Raw genomic sequence first — 18,583 nt, forward strand, 5'->3', positions numbered from 1 at the left:
TGAGAAAGACTGGAACACTAGCAGAAAAGTTCTTCTACAATTAAACATGTAAAGAAGGAACCAAAATGAGATGGGTAGAGGAGGTACAGAGACACAGTATAGTCAAGACTCATACCCGCAAGTGGGTGACCCACAAACAGGACCATAATTGTAATTGCAGAGATTCTCCCTAAGAAGCAAGTGGTCTGAGCTCCACATGGAGCTCCCCAGCCCAGGGATCCTGCAGTAGGAGGACAAGCCCTGAGAATGTTTGGCTTTGAAGGCCAGTGGGGCTTACTTTCAGGAGAGTCAGAATACTGTGGGAAATAGAGACTTTTACTACACAGTTCTAGTCATCAAAACAGTATGGTACTGGGGCTTCCTAGGTCGTGCTGTGCGTTAAGAATCCGCCTGCCAATGCAGGGGACATGGGTTTGATCCCTGCTCCAGGAAGATCCCACATGCCATGGAGCAACTAAGCCTGTGCACCACAGTGATTGAGCCTGCACTCTAGAGCCCGTGAGTCACAACTGTTGAGCCTGTGTGCCACAACTACTGAAGCCTGCGCATCTAGAGCCCGTGCTCCACGAGAGAAGCCACTGCATTGAGGAGCCCATGCACCACAATGAAGAGTAGGCCTCGCTTGCCACAACTAGAGAAAGCCTGTGTGCAGCAATGAAAACCCAACACAGCCAATAAATAAATAAATAAATAAATGAGTTAAAAAAAAAACCATAAAATAAAAGTAAAGCATTAAAAACAAACAAAAAACAGAATGGTACTGGCACAAGGACAGACACACAGATCAATGGAACAGGATAGAGAGCCCAGAAATGAACTCACCTTTGTGTGGGCAATTAATGACAAAGAAGGCAAAAATATACAGTGGAGGAAAGACAGACTCTTCTATAAATGGTGTTGGGAAAACTGGACAACTACAGGTAAAAGAATCAAACTGGACCACTCTTTCACATCATGTACAAAAATAAATTAATAATGGATTAAAGTCTTATATGTAAGACCTGAAGCCGTAAAACTTTTAGAAGAAAACACGGGCAGTGTGCTCTTTGACATCAGCCTTAGTAATATTTTTTTGGATATGTCTCCTCAGGCAAGGGAAACAAAAGCAAAAATAAACAATTGGGACTACATCAAGCTAAAAAGTCTTTGTGGAGCAAAGGAAGTTATCAACAAAACTAAAAGGCCGCCTGTTGAATGAGAGAACATATTTGCAAAAGATATATCCAGTAAGGGATTAATATTCAAAATATACAAAGTACTCATAGAACTCAACATCACAGGAAAAAAAAACACGATTAAAAAGTGGGGAGAGGACCTGATAGACATTTTTCTGAAGAAGACATATAGATGACCGACAGACACATGAAAAGACGTTCAGCGTTGCTAATCATCAAGGAAATGCAGATCAAAACCACAATGAGCTATCACCTCATACCTGCCAGGGTGGCTGTTATGAGAAAGACAACAAATAACAAATGTTGGTGAGAATGTGGAGAAAAGGGAACTCACTTACTGTGTTGGTGGGAATATAAATTGGGCACTGTGGAGAACTGTGGAAATTCCTTAGGAAAATAAACATACAACTACCATATGATTCAGCACTTCCACTCCTGGCTATTTATTCAAAGAAATCAAAAACAGTAGTTAGAAGAGCTTATGCACCCCTGTGTTCATTGCAGCATTATTTATAATAGCGAGGATATGGAAGAAACCTGAGTGCCCATCAATAGATGAATGGATAAAGAAGATGTGGTGTATATCTTTATATATTTATATCAATATATATCTATATCCATATCTATCTATCACCTACCTATCTGTTTACACACACACACACACGTGCACATGCACAAACACACACACTCTCAGTGGAATATTACTCAGCCATAAAAAAGAATGAAATCTTGCCATTTGCAACAACGTGGATGGACCTAGAGGGTTTCATGCTAAGTGAAATAAGTCAGACAAAGAAAGATAAATACTGTCTGATTTCACTTAAATGTGGAATCTAAAAAACAAATGAACAAACATGACTAAACAGAAAACAATCATAGATACAGAGAACAAAGATGGTTGCCAGAGGGGAAGGGGTTGGGGGAAGGAGAGAAAGTAGTGAGCAAGATTGAGAAGTATATACTTCCAGTTGCAAAATAAATGAGTCACAGGTATGAAATGTACAGTGTGGGGAATAACTATGTAATGTCTTTGTGCCATATGGTAACTAGACTTATGGTGGTGATCATTTTGAAATGCATAGAAACATCAAATCACCGTATTGTATAACAGGAACTAACACAGTGTTGTAGGTCAATTATACTTCAAAAACCAACCAACTAACCAACTCACAGAAAAAGAGATTTGTGGTTACCAGAGGTAGGGGGTGGAGGGAGGGGGAATTGGATGAAGGTGGTCAAAAGGTACAAACTTCTAGCTATAATAAGTACTAGGGATGTAAGGTACAACATGGTAAATATAATTAACACCGCTATATGTCATATATGAAAGTTGTTGAGAGAGTAAATCCTAAGGGTTATCATCACAAGAACAAATTTTTTTTTCTATTTCTTTAATTTTGTATCTATATGAGATGAAGGATGTTCACTAAACTTACTGTGGTCATCATTTCCTGATGGATGTAAGTCAGATCATTATGCTGTACACCTTAAACTTATACAGTGCTACATTTCAATTATATCTCAATAAAACTAGAAGAAAATAAACCAAAATAAAATAATTACTTAAAATTTTTCTGTGTTTATAATGCTTTAAGCACTAAGAAAATGTTTATTGGATTATATTAACACTAATTATTCACACTAAAATTTATTGTCAGCACAAATCTATTAAAATATTTGAAAATCATTGTGATTTTAAAAAGCAAAATTTTATTGGAAATGCATTTTTTAAAGAGATGGTTGAGAAATTTTTCATGTCTCCTTGTTTGAATATTACTTATTACCAGTATAAAACAGAGTTCACTAACTCCATTCCTATTTTTTAAAAATTACTTTCCTTTATTTAAATCAAGATCAGAGTAAGATGCTTGTGTTCCAAATGGTTGATTTCATTTCCTCTTGCTTAGTCCTTGAACGTACCTTACTTTGAAGCCAGAGCCCATGGATTTTTCTGATGGACTAGACACATAGTATGTAAGAGAAATCAAAAGTTTGACATTTCTGTCAAATGAGAGCGGGGAAGACTGCAGGAAGAGGTTTGGGGGCAACCCTGAGTTAATGAATAAAGAGATTATGGAAGGGTTATCATTTTTTTTTAGATAACAAGGACTATGATATAGAAGTAAGTGGCTGAAGAAGGGTAAGAACCTTGGACCTGGGTAAGAAGGGTAAGAACCTGAAAGAACCGTGGACCACAGCAACCATGTTTATCGTAAATACAAATTAACTCCATCTTCTGATTCTTACTAAGGCTATATCACTTCTTAGCTGCTTTTTCACACAAAGTTACTATATCAGGCACTGGCCTCACAAATATTCAAATTCATGCCTCTGCAAAATTACAGATACCTTCAGGACATCTCCCAAAGTTCTTTATCCAATAATGAACAACCACACAGTGTTGCCTGTCACCAGTACCCCTATTCCTCTTGCCTAAAATACCCTTGATATTCTTTCAAGCCACTTCTCCCATTAAGTCTTACTAAAAACAAGAAAAAACTCCTATCCCTTCTGTTATTGTTCTTAGCACACTAGAATTTACTTAACTGGTTACTGGCCAAATAGTTGGATAGGATAATCAATTTATGAAAAAGTAGCACATCATAAGAGCTTTTATTGCATCTTTAAAATATCACACATGAATCCAGAGAATCATCTGGCATCTTGCTGTTTCTGTAGTGGGACCACTTGGATCTTACTCATCAGGCTGCTGAGCTGTTCCTTTTTCAGAAACATAAATACCATCCAAAAAAATTCTAATATCTTTGTTTTTAACTGTCGTGGCTTGCTGAATCAAAGCAGCTGAATTCAATACAAGTTCAGTGTTGTTTCCGTCAAGAATCAACTCATCTTTCTGGGCTTGAGATACTGAACGAGCATCGCCTGGCCTCATCTGAACCCTGCAGATGTATCTTTCACCCTCAAAATTTCGAATTTCAAAAGAGGACCATTCTCCTGAATCACGACGTCAATGGGGAAGTGAGCCTACACTGACCTCATCTTGTCAGGGAAGCCCAGTATAACACCTTGATCATGTTCTGAACGTGACTACAGGGGCCAGTTCCTTTCTATTTCCCCACCATTTGTCAACCTGGAGCCTCTTTTTCTTTCCAAGGAGGCTGAGTTCTACGTTGATGTGATTGAAGTCCCTCTGCAGGGTGCCTTTGGGGCCCTACACGGTAACTGTGGGGCCCTTCACAGTAACTGTGTGTCCCTTCAAAGTGATGTCAGCGTTTTCTGGGATGTCGACAGTCGGTCTGATTGCTGAGAATGGTCTTTATTCTCATAGTTGATGTGGCAAAGAGCCCTATTTTTGTTTTTATAACTATAATCTTGAGAAACCTAGCTCACATGAATAATAAATGGTAATAAAAAGGAGTTTTATTATAACAATTTAATTTAGTTCTTTGACCTGCTTCCATGTCATATGCCCAAAATCACAGAGCAATCTATTATCAGAAGTTACTTTTAGGGAATTCCCTGGCAGTCCAGTAGTTAGGAGTTAGCGCTTCCACTGCTGTGACCCGGGTTCACTCTCTGGTTGGGCAACTAAGATCACGCAAGCTGTGTGGCGGGGTGGGCGGGGGGAGAAATTACTTTTAAGGACCAGCTGACAATTGGGTTATGCCCTTCCTTGGTTTTGTTCAAAGCAGAGAACTAGGAATTGCAAGAGAATTTGCTAATCAGACAAGGTCATTCACTTTCTCAAACTTACTGCAGTAAAATTTGAACCATTGTTATGTTTGGAACCCCAGTGATTATAACATCTGGAGGCTGTGACTCTTAGATTCAGAATGGGAAAGGTGTTTGTTTTTTAACCTGTTTGTTTTCGGTAAACTGGGAGGAGATGAAGGTGAAGAGAAGGGGAAGAGGAAAAAGGAGGAGAACTAGTATCTCACATTGTTCTTAGATCAATTTTAGGAAATGGAGTCTGGAAATTGATTTATGAAAATATCCACCTTCTGGTTCATTATTCTGGACCTTGTGGAGTACATATAGCCCCAGTTTGAAGACCCCCCATTCTAGGAAGCCCAGGAAAGAAGGGGCAGTACCCTGGGCTACATTAGTCTCATCTAACAAAAGGAAGCGGCACTGCTGAGGTCCGCAGAGGAAAAGTTATGCCTGTATTGCTTGCATAGCAGCACTAGCCAGTGTATAGACCTTGTCTTCACAGAATGCTTTGTGCAAGATAATGTGTGGTCAGTCAGAACAAAACAGAAACCCTTAATGTTAACAGACACCTCACCAAAGGTATGTCGATGCCAAGTGAGCATATGAAAGGATGTTCCGCATCATATATCATCAGGGAAATGCAAATTAAAACCATGGTGAGATACCACTACATAGCTATTAGAATGGTCAAAGTCTGGAACGCTGACAACACCAAATGCTGGTGGGATGTGGAGTCACAGGAACTCTCATTTTGGAAGACAGTTTGGTGTTTCCTACAGGAGTGAACATGCTATTAACATATAATCCATCAGTTGTGGTCCTAAGTATTTACCTAAAGGAGTCGAAAGCTTATATCCGCACAAAAAACCTGCACATGGTATTTGTAGCAGTTTTATTCATAATTTGCCAAAACTTGGAAGCAACCAAGATGTCCTTCAGTAGGTGCATGGATAAGTAAACTGTGGTACATCCAGACAGTGAAATATTATTCAGTGCGGAAAAAAAAAAGAGCTATCAAGCCCTCAGAAGACATGAAGGAATTTTAAATGCATGTTACCAAGTGAAATAAACCAATCTGAAAAGGCTACATACTGTATGATTCCAACTTTATGACATTCTGGAAACGGCAGTATTATGGAGACAGTAAAAGATCAGTGGTTGCCGAGGTGGGGATGGAGGGGGCAAGGGACGAATAAGCATAGCACGGGATTTTTAGGGTGATGAAAATAGACTGTGTGATACTGTGAGAGATGCCTATCGTTATACATTTGTTCAAACTGCAGAATTTACACCACCAGAGTAAACCCTAGTGTAAACAATGGACTTAGGCGATTATGACATATGCATGTAGATTCATCATTTGTAATAAATATTAGGAGATTTGATAATGGGGGCAGGGAGTACATGGAAATCTCTGTACCTTAATTTTGCTGTGAACCTAAAACAGCTCTAAAAATTGAAGTCTTAAAAAAACTAACACCACACATTGAGTTTTAATTCCGAATACTGTTTATATGGATCTTAAATAATGTCGTTCACATAACATTGGTCAGTCTCCTTGAAGAGAGCTTGAATTTAGCTAATTATGAGGAATAGAAATCTTGTCAGCATATTCCTTAGAGCTGAGGCTATCTATTCCTAATACGGCATCTTATTAGGCTGAAAAGATAGGCGTGAACTCTTTTCCTGGTGGGAGTGAGTCTGTAGTACAGGTATGTGAGTGTGTGTATGTGTGTGGTTTGGCAGAAAACATTTCAGAACCACTGCCTTAATTATTTATTGTTAAATATTTCAAAAACCTTAGCCAGGCTCTTGAGAAAAAGGGGATACGAGATGAAGGTCTAGGATTAGGGGTTGAAATGCAGTCCTGGGTTAGATGTTGGTGGGTTAGCAAAGCAATCTATGTTAGACATTCAAGAGACACAATTGACATTTTCTGTTGAAAGGTCAAGAGCCTGACCTACAGTTTGGTTGAGGAAAATGGTCATCTCATTTCACCCTTTTTTTTTTTTCAACTTGCAGGATCTTGGTTCCCTGACTAGGAATTGAACCTGTGTCCCCTGCAATGGAAGCATAGAGTCCTAACCACTGGACCACCAGGGAATTCCCTCATTTCACCTTTTGTGAACAGCAGAGGCACCCCTCTGTAGGGCAGATCATTCTTTAAGAATTTGCTTTTGATCTGCTGGTAATTTAAATACGTGAAAGGTGGCATGTTCCCTGAATGGCTGGTACAATTCTAAGTATTTTACATTGATCCTTTCACTTAATTCTTATAATAACCTTGTAGAGTTCATACTGGTTTTATCCTCTCCATTTTATTGATAGGGAAATGGAGGCATGATGTGATTAAGTAATTTGCCCAAGGTCACACACTAGTGAGTGGTAGAGCAAGGATTTTTGTTTATTTTAAAAAATATTTATTTATTTATTTGCGACATGCGGGATCTTTAGTTGCAGCATGTGAGATCTGGTTCCCCTGCCAGGGATGGAACCCTGGCCCTCTGCATTGGGAGCGTGGAGTGTTAACCACTGGACCATCAGGGAAGTCTCTAGAGCAAGGATTAAGCACAGACTGTAACGCTCCCCCCGCCCTCCACTGCCCCTCACCCCCCAGTCTCTGTTCTTAACCATCGTAATATGCTGCCGTGAGGTGTTCGAATAAGACCTCTCAGAGCAGAGCTTCCAAATGCGTGCCATAGCACAGTGGATGGGGTGTAGATAAATGGATTCTCTCAGAACTGGCAGGAGCTCACAGGCCAGTTTGCCTATCTCAGTGGGCAGCCTTTTCTTATCAGGAGTGCTAGTGTAAATATTTTTCTTCTGTATGTATCAAGAAATGGAAAAGATTGGGAGACTCTTCCATAAAGTGTAGGAGAACTTTGATCTGAAGGATCTTTGGGCAGATGCCATAAGTACACTCTGCACCCACTAGAAAGAAGGAAAAACATCTAAACAAATCGATTTGTTGAATGAAGTTATTAATACTGTTTATCTGAATGGTAAAGTAAATCTGTATGATTTAATCCAGGACTAATAAAATAGTGGCCTGTGGCTAGATTTAGCCTGGAAGACCCTATGAACAACCTGGGATAGCCCAGCATAATTATTTATTTATTTATTTATTTTTAAATAAATGTATGTATGTATGTATGTATTTAATACGCTGTGTTGGGTCTTTTTTGCTATGGGCAGGCTTTCTTTTTAGTTGCAGTGAATGGGGGCTACTCTTCGTTGTGGTGTGCAGGCTCCTCATTGCCGTGGCTTCTCTTGTTGCGGAGCACGGGCTCTAGGCGCATGGGTTTCAGTAGTTGCAGCACATGGGCTCAATAGTTGTGGCTCCCGGGCTTTAAAGCGTAGGCTCAGTAGTCGTGGTGCATGGGCTTAGTTGCTCTGTGGCATGTGGGGTCTTCCTGGAGCAGGGATCGAACCCGTGTGCCCTGCATTGGCAGGCAGATTCTCAACCACTGCGACACCTAGGAAGCCCAGCCCAGCATAATTATTTAAGCAAAAATAGAATTTGCTTTCCTTTTCATGGGCTAAGAACACTGTCACTAACAGTCTGTACTGCTGCTGTATACCTAGAAGCTTTATACTTTTATGTTTTCCTCCCTGGCTTCTGGAGGCTTTTGGGGTGTGCGGCTCTTATTAAACCAATCAAAAAAGTGGTAGGTCTGGGACTTCCGTGGCGGTCCAGTGGTTAAGACGCCACACTTCCACTGCAGGGTCATAGGTTTGATCCCTGATCCGGGAACTAAGATCCCACATGCTGTGTGACGTGGCAAAAAAAAAAAAAGGGGGGGGGGGTAGGTCATACATGGCTGGCAGGCTGCATTAATTATCTTTTGGTTATTTTCACGAGGGGTTTGGTGGGGGTGGGGGCATCAGCGCTGGGCTTAACCAACAGACAGGTTAAAAACTCGCCTCGGCAACAGCCCATCAGCACCAAAACTACAATAAAATCCTCATTCCTTTCTTCCTTGTTTTGAAAAGTTGTTTGGAAGAAAGTTACTTCATATTTCATAAAAAATGTCAAGTAGTTTTAGAAAACTACATTGCCTGACATATAAATAAGTGCTCAATAAGTTGTATTGTTTTCTGTAATTATTATTGGTACACTCAGAGCTACTTGGGATTTCCTTATACCAATATCTGAGTTTTTTTTTTTTAATTTCTTACATATTTTGAGAGGCAGGTTACTATAAATCTTGCACTGGAGAAGTGACTATCTCCCTTGGAAAGGTGGTTTCTATAAAAGAATATCCAACCTGTACAGTCACGTCATTAGGGCAAGCCTGTATAATGTACCTGCCTTAATTATTATGATGGGTTGTGAATGTTTAGTATATCACACTAACCTATTTTCCTTTAAAAAGTATTTTCTTAAGCTTTTCTAGCATATAAATTTGTAGGGAAGATGAAAATGATCATCTGTGAATCTACCAGTCAGCTTTATGAGATCTTACTCTTCCTTTTGCCACATTTCCTCCAGGTAGTTCTTTAAAAATAAACTATGTTAATTCTGTTAATCCCTACTATTTACCCCAGTTTAATCTGATTTCTTTCTCTTTGCATGCCCAGAATTAGTGTATCTTAAAGTTGGCATTTGCTATCCTCAAGCATGTTTTCATACCAGTATGGTATGTGTGCATCTATAAAGAATATATAGTATTGTTTCAAACTTCATGTAAATAGTTTCATGTTCTACATATAATTCTGCACTCTTTTTTTGCTCAACATCGTGATTTTGAGATTTATTCATATGTTATACATGGCTCCAGTTCATTCATTTTTAACTGCTGTAAGTGATTTCATTTTATACATACACTTTTATGTAGGCATCTATTCTCTGTTGATAAGCATTTTTTTTAAATTAATTTTCGTTGGAGTATAGTTGCTTTACAATGTTGTGTTAGTTTCTACTGTACAGCAGAGTGAATCAGCTATATGTATACATATATCCCCTCTTTTTTGGAATTCCTTCCCATTTAGGTCACCACAGAGCACTGAGTAGAGTTCCCTGTCCTATACAGTAGGTTTTCATTAGTTACCTGTTTTATACATAGTATCAGTAGTGTATAAATGTCAATCCCAATCTCCCAATTTGTCTTATCCGCTCCTTGCCCTCTTGGTATCCATACATTTGATCTCTATGTCTGTTTCTCTATTTCTGCTTTGCAAATAAGATCATCTTTACCATTTTTCTAGATTCCACATATATGCATTAATATACAATATGTTTTTCTCTTTCTGACTTACTTCACTCTGTATGACAGTCTCTAGGTCCATCCATGTCTCTACAAATGACCCAATTTCGTTCCTTTCAATTACTGTTATTATTTTTTGGCCCCACCACATGGCATGTGGGATCTTAGTTCCCCACCCAGGGATTGAACCCAGTCCCCTGCCATGGAAGCATGGAGTCTTAACCACTCGACCGCCAGGGAATTCCGATAAACATTTCATTTGTTTTTCTTTTTCTGCCAATTACATTAGAAACTGAGAGTTAGCATAGTGTAGGGGCTAAAAGCAGGGACTCCAGAAATCTTTTCTGGTTCAAATACTTGTCACATCGTTAACATAATTAGCAAATTCACTAATAAGTAAAAGTGGGTCCTGCATGGATCCACAGGGGGGTGGTGTCATGAACAAAAGGTGCTGATTAATCCAATGTTGTGTACACGAGGTCCAAAAATGAAATTACAAGTAAACAGGTGAGGGGACTTCCCTGGTGGTGCAGTGGTTAAGAATCTGCCTGCCAATGCAGGGGACACGGGTCTGAGCCCTGCTCCAGGAAGATCCCACATGCTGTGGAGCAGCTAAGCCCGTGCTCCACAACTACTGAGCCCACGCACCGCAACTACTGAAGCCCACACGCCTAGAGCCCCTGCTCTGCAACAAGAGAATTCTCTTGTCACCACATATGAGAAGCCAGCACACTGCAACGCAGAATAGCCCCCACTCGCCACATCTAGAGAAAGCCCGCACGCAGCAACAGAGACCCAACACAGCCAATAAATTAAAAAAAAAATAAAAGTAAACTGGTGATAATAATAACGCCTAAGTCATGGAGTTGTAATGAGGATTAAAGGCATTAATATTTATCAAAAAACAGACTGGTGCCTGGCATATGGCAGGTACCACGCAGGTATTTGTTATGTAAAAATATAATTCACAGCAAATGAAGGTCTTGAAAAAAATCTCTCCTTGGGTACTTGAGATCAAGTTTTTCTAGGATGTATAACTTACGAGTAGGTAGAATTGCTGAGTCTGAGGGTATATACATCTGTTTTAAAACCATTATGAGATTTTTTTCAAACTTTATTGAAGTATGGTTGGCAACAAAATAGTAAATATTTAAGGTGTACAATGTGGTTTTGTTTTAAATTTAATTATTTTTTGTTTGTTTGCACTGGATTTTAGTTGCAGCTCACCGACTCCTTAGTTGCAGCATGCAAACGCTTAGTTGCAGCATGCATGTGGGATCTAGTTCCCTGACCAGGGATCGAACCTGGGCCCCCTGCATTGGGAGCACAGAGTCTTAACCACTGCACCACCAGGGAAGTCCACAATGTGATATTTTAATGGGTATACACACTTTACCTTTACAAGATGGTGCCAGATTGCTCTCCAAAGTATTGGTACTTATTAAGTTTTCTGCTCCATCTTATCACCCAAGTGTATGTGAGAGATGGGATTTCTCCACATTCTTTCACCGTTTAAAATGGTGAGGTTTTTAAATTTTTGTCAGTTTTTGGTTGTGAAATGAATGTCTTTGTGGTTTAATTTATGACATTTCCTTGATTTCAAGTGAGATTGAACTACTTTTATATGTTTAATGGCCATTTTAGTCTCCTCTTTTATAAAGTGCCTAATTATGTTCTTGACTTTTTTTCTCCCCCTTACAAGTTTCTTTGTGTTTTTCTCATTGATTTCTTGGCCATCTATAAAAAGTTTTTCTTTTGACATTTTAGCCTTTAATCCATCGAGAATTGACTTTTAGGGACTTCCCTTGTGGTCCAGTGATTAGAACTCAGTGCTCTCACTGCCTAAGGCATGGGTTCAGTCCCTGGTCAGGGAACTAAGATCCCACAAGTCGCACGGAAAAAAAAAAAAGGAATTGACTTTCGTTTATAAAGTTGAGATTCAATTATTCAATTATATATATGTATATAATTGAATCCCAGCACACACACACACGTATATATATTATATATATATATATCCCCATTATGTATTCTTGTTTGTTCTTTCCTCATTTACTTTAGCTCTGTTTTGGTCGCAAATCAAGTTTCTCTATGTATATATATTTACATCTGTTTCTAGCCTTTCTATATGGTTTTAGTGGCCTGTTTATCCCTGTTTTAATATCACAGTGTCTTAAATTCTATGATTTTAGAAATACACTTATTATGTAGGGCAAACTCTCCTCCTTATTTAAAATTACCTTAGCTATTCGTGCTCTTTTACAAAATTTGATATCACTGTCAATTTTCATGAAATATTAGATTTTGATATTTATTAAAATTGTTTTGAATTTGTAGATTAATTTTGGTAAGAATTGATAATGCCACTTATTAGATTGTCTCATCCATGAGAAAATTTTTACTTAGGACTTTCTTGCTCCATTTATATTAAAATTAATCTTTGTTCTGCATGTTAAAAATTCTGATTACATATTACTTTCCATATTTACATGTTTAGAACAGATGTGGTTAATTGGTGGGCTTATGTCTTCACTAGATGTCCTCTGTTCTTTACAGTTTCTCCTTCACAGATTGGATTGGCTTTCAGAGTTCCAACTATCACCTCTATGTCAATGAACCTTCAGTCTCTCTTCATAGCTTGTCTAGTCCTGCTCTTAATTTTCTAGGTCATCATTCTAGGCTTATTTTCCATTCCCATTTTCAGTTCCAAGTAACATTTTCCCTTCTAAAATTTATCACGAAGGCTCTTTAGACTAGCTGAAGTTTTGCCAAGCTTCTCTTCATTCGTGTGGGTCTTTTCTGTATAATAAACCTGTACTAGATGCTAATAACTTAAGATTGACTATACTTTAAAGCCTCAGACTAAAGTTGGTACAGTGACAAGGCCTTTTATCAAGGGGAATGAAAGCAATTCGACATCAAGTATTATTGACCGTTTTGCGTTTATGTTGCTTTTTGAAGGTGTGTTTGGCTCTTACGCATCATGAACAGATGAGACTTTCAGACCTATTTCTGAATTTCTGCATTAAGGAGAAACACCAACAATATACTTAAGACAGTGATTCTTGTGTCCGTTCCTCAAAATGATAGAACGTCCTTTGTTCTCTTTTTAAGGCAGCTGCGTTTTATCTAAGTGGTTGGAGCAGCTGCATTTCTCCATGAGAGCTCTGAGCAATATTGCCAAGAAAAACCTAAATGATCTAAAACACACTCTCGGTCTGGAACATTAACAAGCACTTTCTAATACTTGAAGGAGGGGCGCTAAAAAAATGCCACATCTTTTAATATCTGAAGCTTTTTGTCCTGGCAATACGCTGTCCAGGAGAACAACAATCTAATAACGAGGATGAGTATTAGTCAGCATTAAGGGCTCTCACATCTGTCAAACCCATCAAGAGCGTGATTGTTAGTTCTCTCTTTATGTAACGTGTTAATACTTTCCTTGCTGTCTCCAAGACGGCACGTGTATTTTAACCCCACATAGTGACGTGATAGATAGTTCTGTTGGTTAGTGTTGACTAAACAAACACACAAACAAAAATAACTGAGGACACTTAAAAGTATTCTTAGACAATTAGAGTATTAACATGAATTTTAGAAAACTTTATTGGAACTAAGTATATCATGCCTCCCCCTTCCCCTGCCCTTACAGAAATGCCTCTGTAAATTGTCCAGAAAGGCACATTGACATGGAAATTGAAGACCTGGTGTGTGGTTCTGGTTTGGCTACTTTTATTCTCTGAGTCTCTATTTGTTAATTTGGAAAGTGAGGCGGATGCTTGTTGAACTAAAGGAAGACATGAGTGTAAAGAAGTTTAGAAAAGTAAAAAAGGAGAGCAATCTGGTGATTTTGCCTTTATAAATTCAAAAATGGATTTCTCATAGCTTTCTGGCTTTTAAGGTGAAGTTGGGAAAAGGCAAGCTCTGTTTCTAAAAGGAAACCCCAGTTGTAATATATCTTCAGAGTGAAATTCAAGAACATGTTTCTAGTTCTTTTTTGGGGATAAGGACGGAGTGCTATACTATGTCACATAGAGTGATACCGCTGCAATTAACACCCCCACCCCACCCCCCGTAAGTAGCAAGTTTGATGCTGTTGGCTTAGCTTCTCTACTGTATTCCTGCCCAAAAGGCCTCTGCTTGGTCAAAGTTGACGACTCTCCCAGATATGGTTGGATTGTTTCAGCACTTACTGAGCACTATCTGAAGGCCAAAAATTCTCATTTGTCACTTTAGAAAATGTTAGCAATGATAACATTGCTAAGCAGATATTATGATCGCCATTTAACTGATGTAAAAAAAAAAGAGAGAGAGAGAGGTCCGCAGAAGTGTTGCTTACTTAAAATCTACACGTATTAAGTGGCAGGATCAGGGTTAGAACTCAGGATATCTAGGGGCTTCCCTGGCAGTGGTTATGATTCTGCACTTCCAGCACAGGGGGCAAGGGTTTGATCCCTGGTTGGGAAACTAAGATCCTGCATGCCACGCTGGTGCAGCCAAAACAAACAAACAAACAAACAAACACCCCTCCCCCACCCCCCCAGGATATCTGATGCAGAGTTGCATGTGCTTTCCACTGGAAGACATTGTGAGTTGGTCTTAATAATACGGGCTTCTAAAATCTGACTCCACGACCTTGACCCTGGGCAAGTTATTTAACCTTTCTAAGTCTCTGTTTTCTCCTCAATAACAGGGAGATGCTAATACTTTTACGGGCAGTTTCTGGACCCCTGTCCTCCGTTCTCCTCTCTCCCTCTGTCTGTCATCGTCATTCCTGAGGTGTGAACATGTGCCAGCCAGCCTGCTCTGCCCTGGGATGCAGCACTGGACAAGGCAGCCCTTCCCTCTGCCTTCATGGACTTGACAGTTTACTGGGGATCCTTATTATATGGTGGTGTCAATATTTAGGGTGGGCATAGAAGGCGCCCTTGAAACTGGGGGGGGAGGGGTGCTGGATCGGCAGGGGTGGCTTCCTGGTGGCTGAGAGTGAAGGATGATTAGGATTTAGCCAGGTGAGGAGGAGGGGGAGGAATGTTCCGGGAAGGGAGACCGGTATTTGCGAAAACTAGGAGGTGTGGGAGCTTGTGGTGTTTTTCCAGTAACTGAAAGCAGTTCCGCCTGTGCACGTGTGGGGAGTGGTGAGACTTGAGAGGGAATGGTAGCAAAGGCACGCCACGAAGGGTCCTGTTAAGGGTTTGGGACTTGGTTCTGAGGGCAGTGGGAAGCCACTAAAGGAGTTTAAGGACATTGCCAAATGGTAAGATTTGTACTCAGGTTATTGTCTGAAGAAATAGATATGAGGAGGTCAAGAGTGGAGGCCCGTGTGGGAATAGAGGAAGTAGGAATGGGGAGAAGTAATTATCAACGGATATTGAGGTTGTAGAACAGCAGGCTTGGGTGTGGAAAGTGGAGAAGAGGGAGAAGTTGGGCACGGGGGCCAGGTTTTTGACTTGGTCCATTGCCGAGTAGGTGGTGGTGCCTTTCGCTGAGTTAGACGATGCCAGGACGGGGGAGGAATACTATTACTCACCCCCCAGATCAGACTCTTGCTGTGTGCCAGGCGCTGTTCTAAGTGCTTTACATTTACTACCTTGTCAAATTCTCACCTTGGCTCTAGGAAGTGGCCACTTCTATGTATTCCCATTTTATAGATGAGGAGACTAAGGCATGGAGAGAAGAGCAGTCTGCCCAAGAATATATGGCCAGAAAGTGGCAGAGCCAGAATTCAAACCAGGCAGTGAGGCCCAGAATCCAGGCTCTTAACCACTGCATTCTGCTGTGTCTTAGCAAGGGGGAAGATGAGTTCCATTTTGGTTGTGCCGAGTTGGAGGCACCATCAAGACACCTAAATAGGGAAACTCAGTGGTTTGGAGTTTAGAAAAAAAAAATTTAGGACGCAGCATAGATTTGGGAAACACATGATGCACCTGGTAGTGGAACGGTGGCAGGAAGAGGAGGTAGAGTGAAAAGAGGAGGCGGCCTCTGGGGACACCACTGTTCTAGTCGTTCCCAGAAGTCTGAAGTTAGGCACAAAACCAGGAGAGTACGGGCTTGACATTCAGTGGCATCTTCATGGGGTAACTGGTTTTAGCAGGACTCCAGTCCCCCCCTCTGCACTCCCTCCATGACTTGGGGCCACTGGGCCGTGCTACCGCTCACTCCTTCCTGGCCCTCAAGACACTCTCATCTTCTGCTGTGGTGTGTCCCTTCTGCTCAGGTTCCAGTTACACACTGCTGGATTTTTTTCGTCTCTCAGACCGAGTTCTCTGCCAGCCTGTCCCATGCATCATTTTGTGTATTTCACCAGTGTGCACGCAGTCCATGGCACTTTCTCAGTTCGTTGCTCTCCCTGGTCATATAATCCAAAGACCTGTGCTTTAGGTCTGTATCAGGCTGGGGCCCCTGCATTTCCCTACCCTGCACATTCTCCTCACCCACCATCTGCCCTGTTCCCCTAAACCCTCTCTGCTCTGGGATCTCTACTCTTGCTTTTCAGTTCAATTTGTGAGTAGCCACCCAACTTTTAAAAACCCAGTCCTAGACTCCTCTCATTAACCAACTTCCTTGTCCAAGTCTCAACATTGAATTAGGCCTATGGTTGCCTTGCTCCTTTATTTTCTTCTTCGGGGCCTCAGAACATTATTGGAAAAAAAAAATCGTGTAACTGCATGGACTCAATCTCCAAAAAACCCTTTTTATATTTCTGAAACTTTGAGTCCTAATCATGTATTTAATTTCATCTTAATATTCAATAATCCATAAATGAATAATTTACACAAAGATTGAAAAGCAGAATAAAATAATACGTTTGCTAGTAGTAGCCTAATAGCATTATTCATGATAGCTTTTGTAGATTTTATTTCATAATAATATTGAATTCTAGTAAATAAGGCATTTTATAAATTAAACATTTTAAAATATATATATATATTTTTAATTTCAGGAAGAAGAAAGCTATATTCAGTATTTAAGCTAGAGAATAAGATAAATCTTGTGCTTTGCTTCAGTATAGACTCTTAGGTATACTTATACATTGTGGTTCTAAGGCTGCCCCAGGCTTTCTTATTTGTATCCTTCTGACTCAGTGTTTTGAAATTTTGCCCTCTAAATTGTTTCTTAAGTAATCATCTGTTTTCCCATTTTTTTCCCATGTGAAAACCAATATAACTGTCGGCATGAGATATCCTGTTTTACTAAGCTGACAATTTAATTCTCACAAAAGCCTTATCAATTTATTTTCTTGTTGGATTCTACAACCTTAATATACTGTAAAATACCATTTCCTGCGGGTTTTTGAAATATTAAACCTAACTCTTAGAGCTCTTATTATTGCCTTCACGTTCATGGAGAGTTAGGAAATTGTTCTAAAGTTATATTTCCTTTCTCTCAGCTTGTGTCTTATATCATTTGTCCTCCATCTATGAGGATAAAACCAGCAGCTCACAGATAACGGGCTCATTTCCATTTCTTCCCTAACTTAGTGTGGTGAAGCACTGTCTGTAAGTAGGGCAGTCTGGGTGGATTTGGGCAGCTGCGATGGAATTTAGCTTCTGTGACAAAAGACCAGTGGAGGTCTAGCAAAGGCTGGCGTTTGGAAGGAGTATTGTGCTTCCTTATCTAAGGAGAGGCTAGTAGTGTTTGGTGGTTTGTTTTTTTGTTTTTTTTGTAGTTAGGAAAGGATTAGTTTGGGATTTGGTCTCTAGGTGAGCTTGTAAGAAACAGCTTGGAATTTGAGAGTTTCTGGAGACCGAACTTCATGCTTGATTGGAAAAACTGGTGCTTTCATCAGTCATAAATAATTTTAAATCTTCCGTAACCATTTCCAAATCTAAGGCATTCAGATATTCCAAGTTCCCGTGTTTCTTTGAAAACTGGAATGGTAATGTTGCAACTTTGTAAGCTGCTTATTTGAGTAGGAAAACTACATGAAATATTTAAAATCAGTTTAAAAAAATTATATAACTGCAGTCTCCAAACCAAAGATTTTCTTTGTTTAGAAATTTTAAACATTTAAATGACGTGTCTTTGGGTAGTAACACATACTGATTTAAATCTAGAGTTAAAGTGATATGTTTTTACTGCCATATAACCACAAATACATACAGCTCCTCTTTTTCTTGTCTTAGCTCATCTTCTGCTTGAATGCCTTACTGAGTGTGTGTCTCATCATGTTAGAGTGAGTCAGTTCTTGGAAAGAACAAGTTACTTAGAATGTGGCTGCTGCTTCTTTGATAGGAGTATTGCTGATCTGTTTGCTCTGCATCTGAATTCATCAGTGATACTGGTCTGCAATTTTCTTTTTTTGTAGTATCTTTGTCTGGTTTTGGTATTAGGGTGATGGTGGCCTCATAAAATGAGTTTGGGAGTGTTCCTTTCTCTGCAATGTTTTGGAAGAGTTTGAGAAGGATGGGTGTTAGCTCTTCTCTAAATGTTTGATAAAATTCACCTGTGAATCCATCTGGTCCTGGACTTTTGTTTGTTGGGAGATTTTGAATCACAGTTTCAATTTCATTACTTGTGATTGATTTG

General features: G+C 39.7%; 1 protein-coding gene and 1 pseudogene across 2 annotated transcripts in view; one reads left to right on the plus strand and one right to left on the minus strand.

The window, feature by feature from the left end:
• Nucleotides 1–18,583, plus strand: part of ANK3 (ankyrin 3) — a 679,472-nt gene that overhangs the window by 42,870 nt on the left and 618,019 nt on the right. The gene's annotated exons all lie outside the window — the stretch shown is intronic.
• LOC130853314 (60S ribosomal protein L9-like) lies at nt 3,871–4,462 on the minus strand (annotated as a pseudogene).

The sequence above is a fragment of the Hippopotamus amphibius genome, chromosome 5, assembly GCF_030028045.1.
Source record: "Hippopotamus amphibius kiboko isolate mHipAmp2 chromosome 5, mHipAmp2.hap2, whole genome shotgun sequence".
Taxonomy (NCBI): Eukaryota; Metazoa; Chordata; class Mammalia; order Artiodactyla; family Hippopotamidae; genus Hippopotamus; species Hippopotamus amphibius.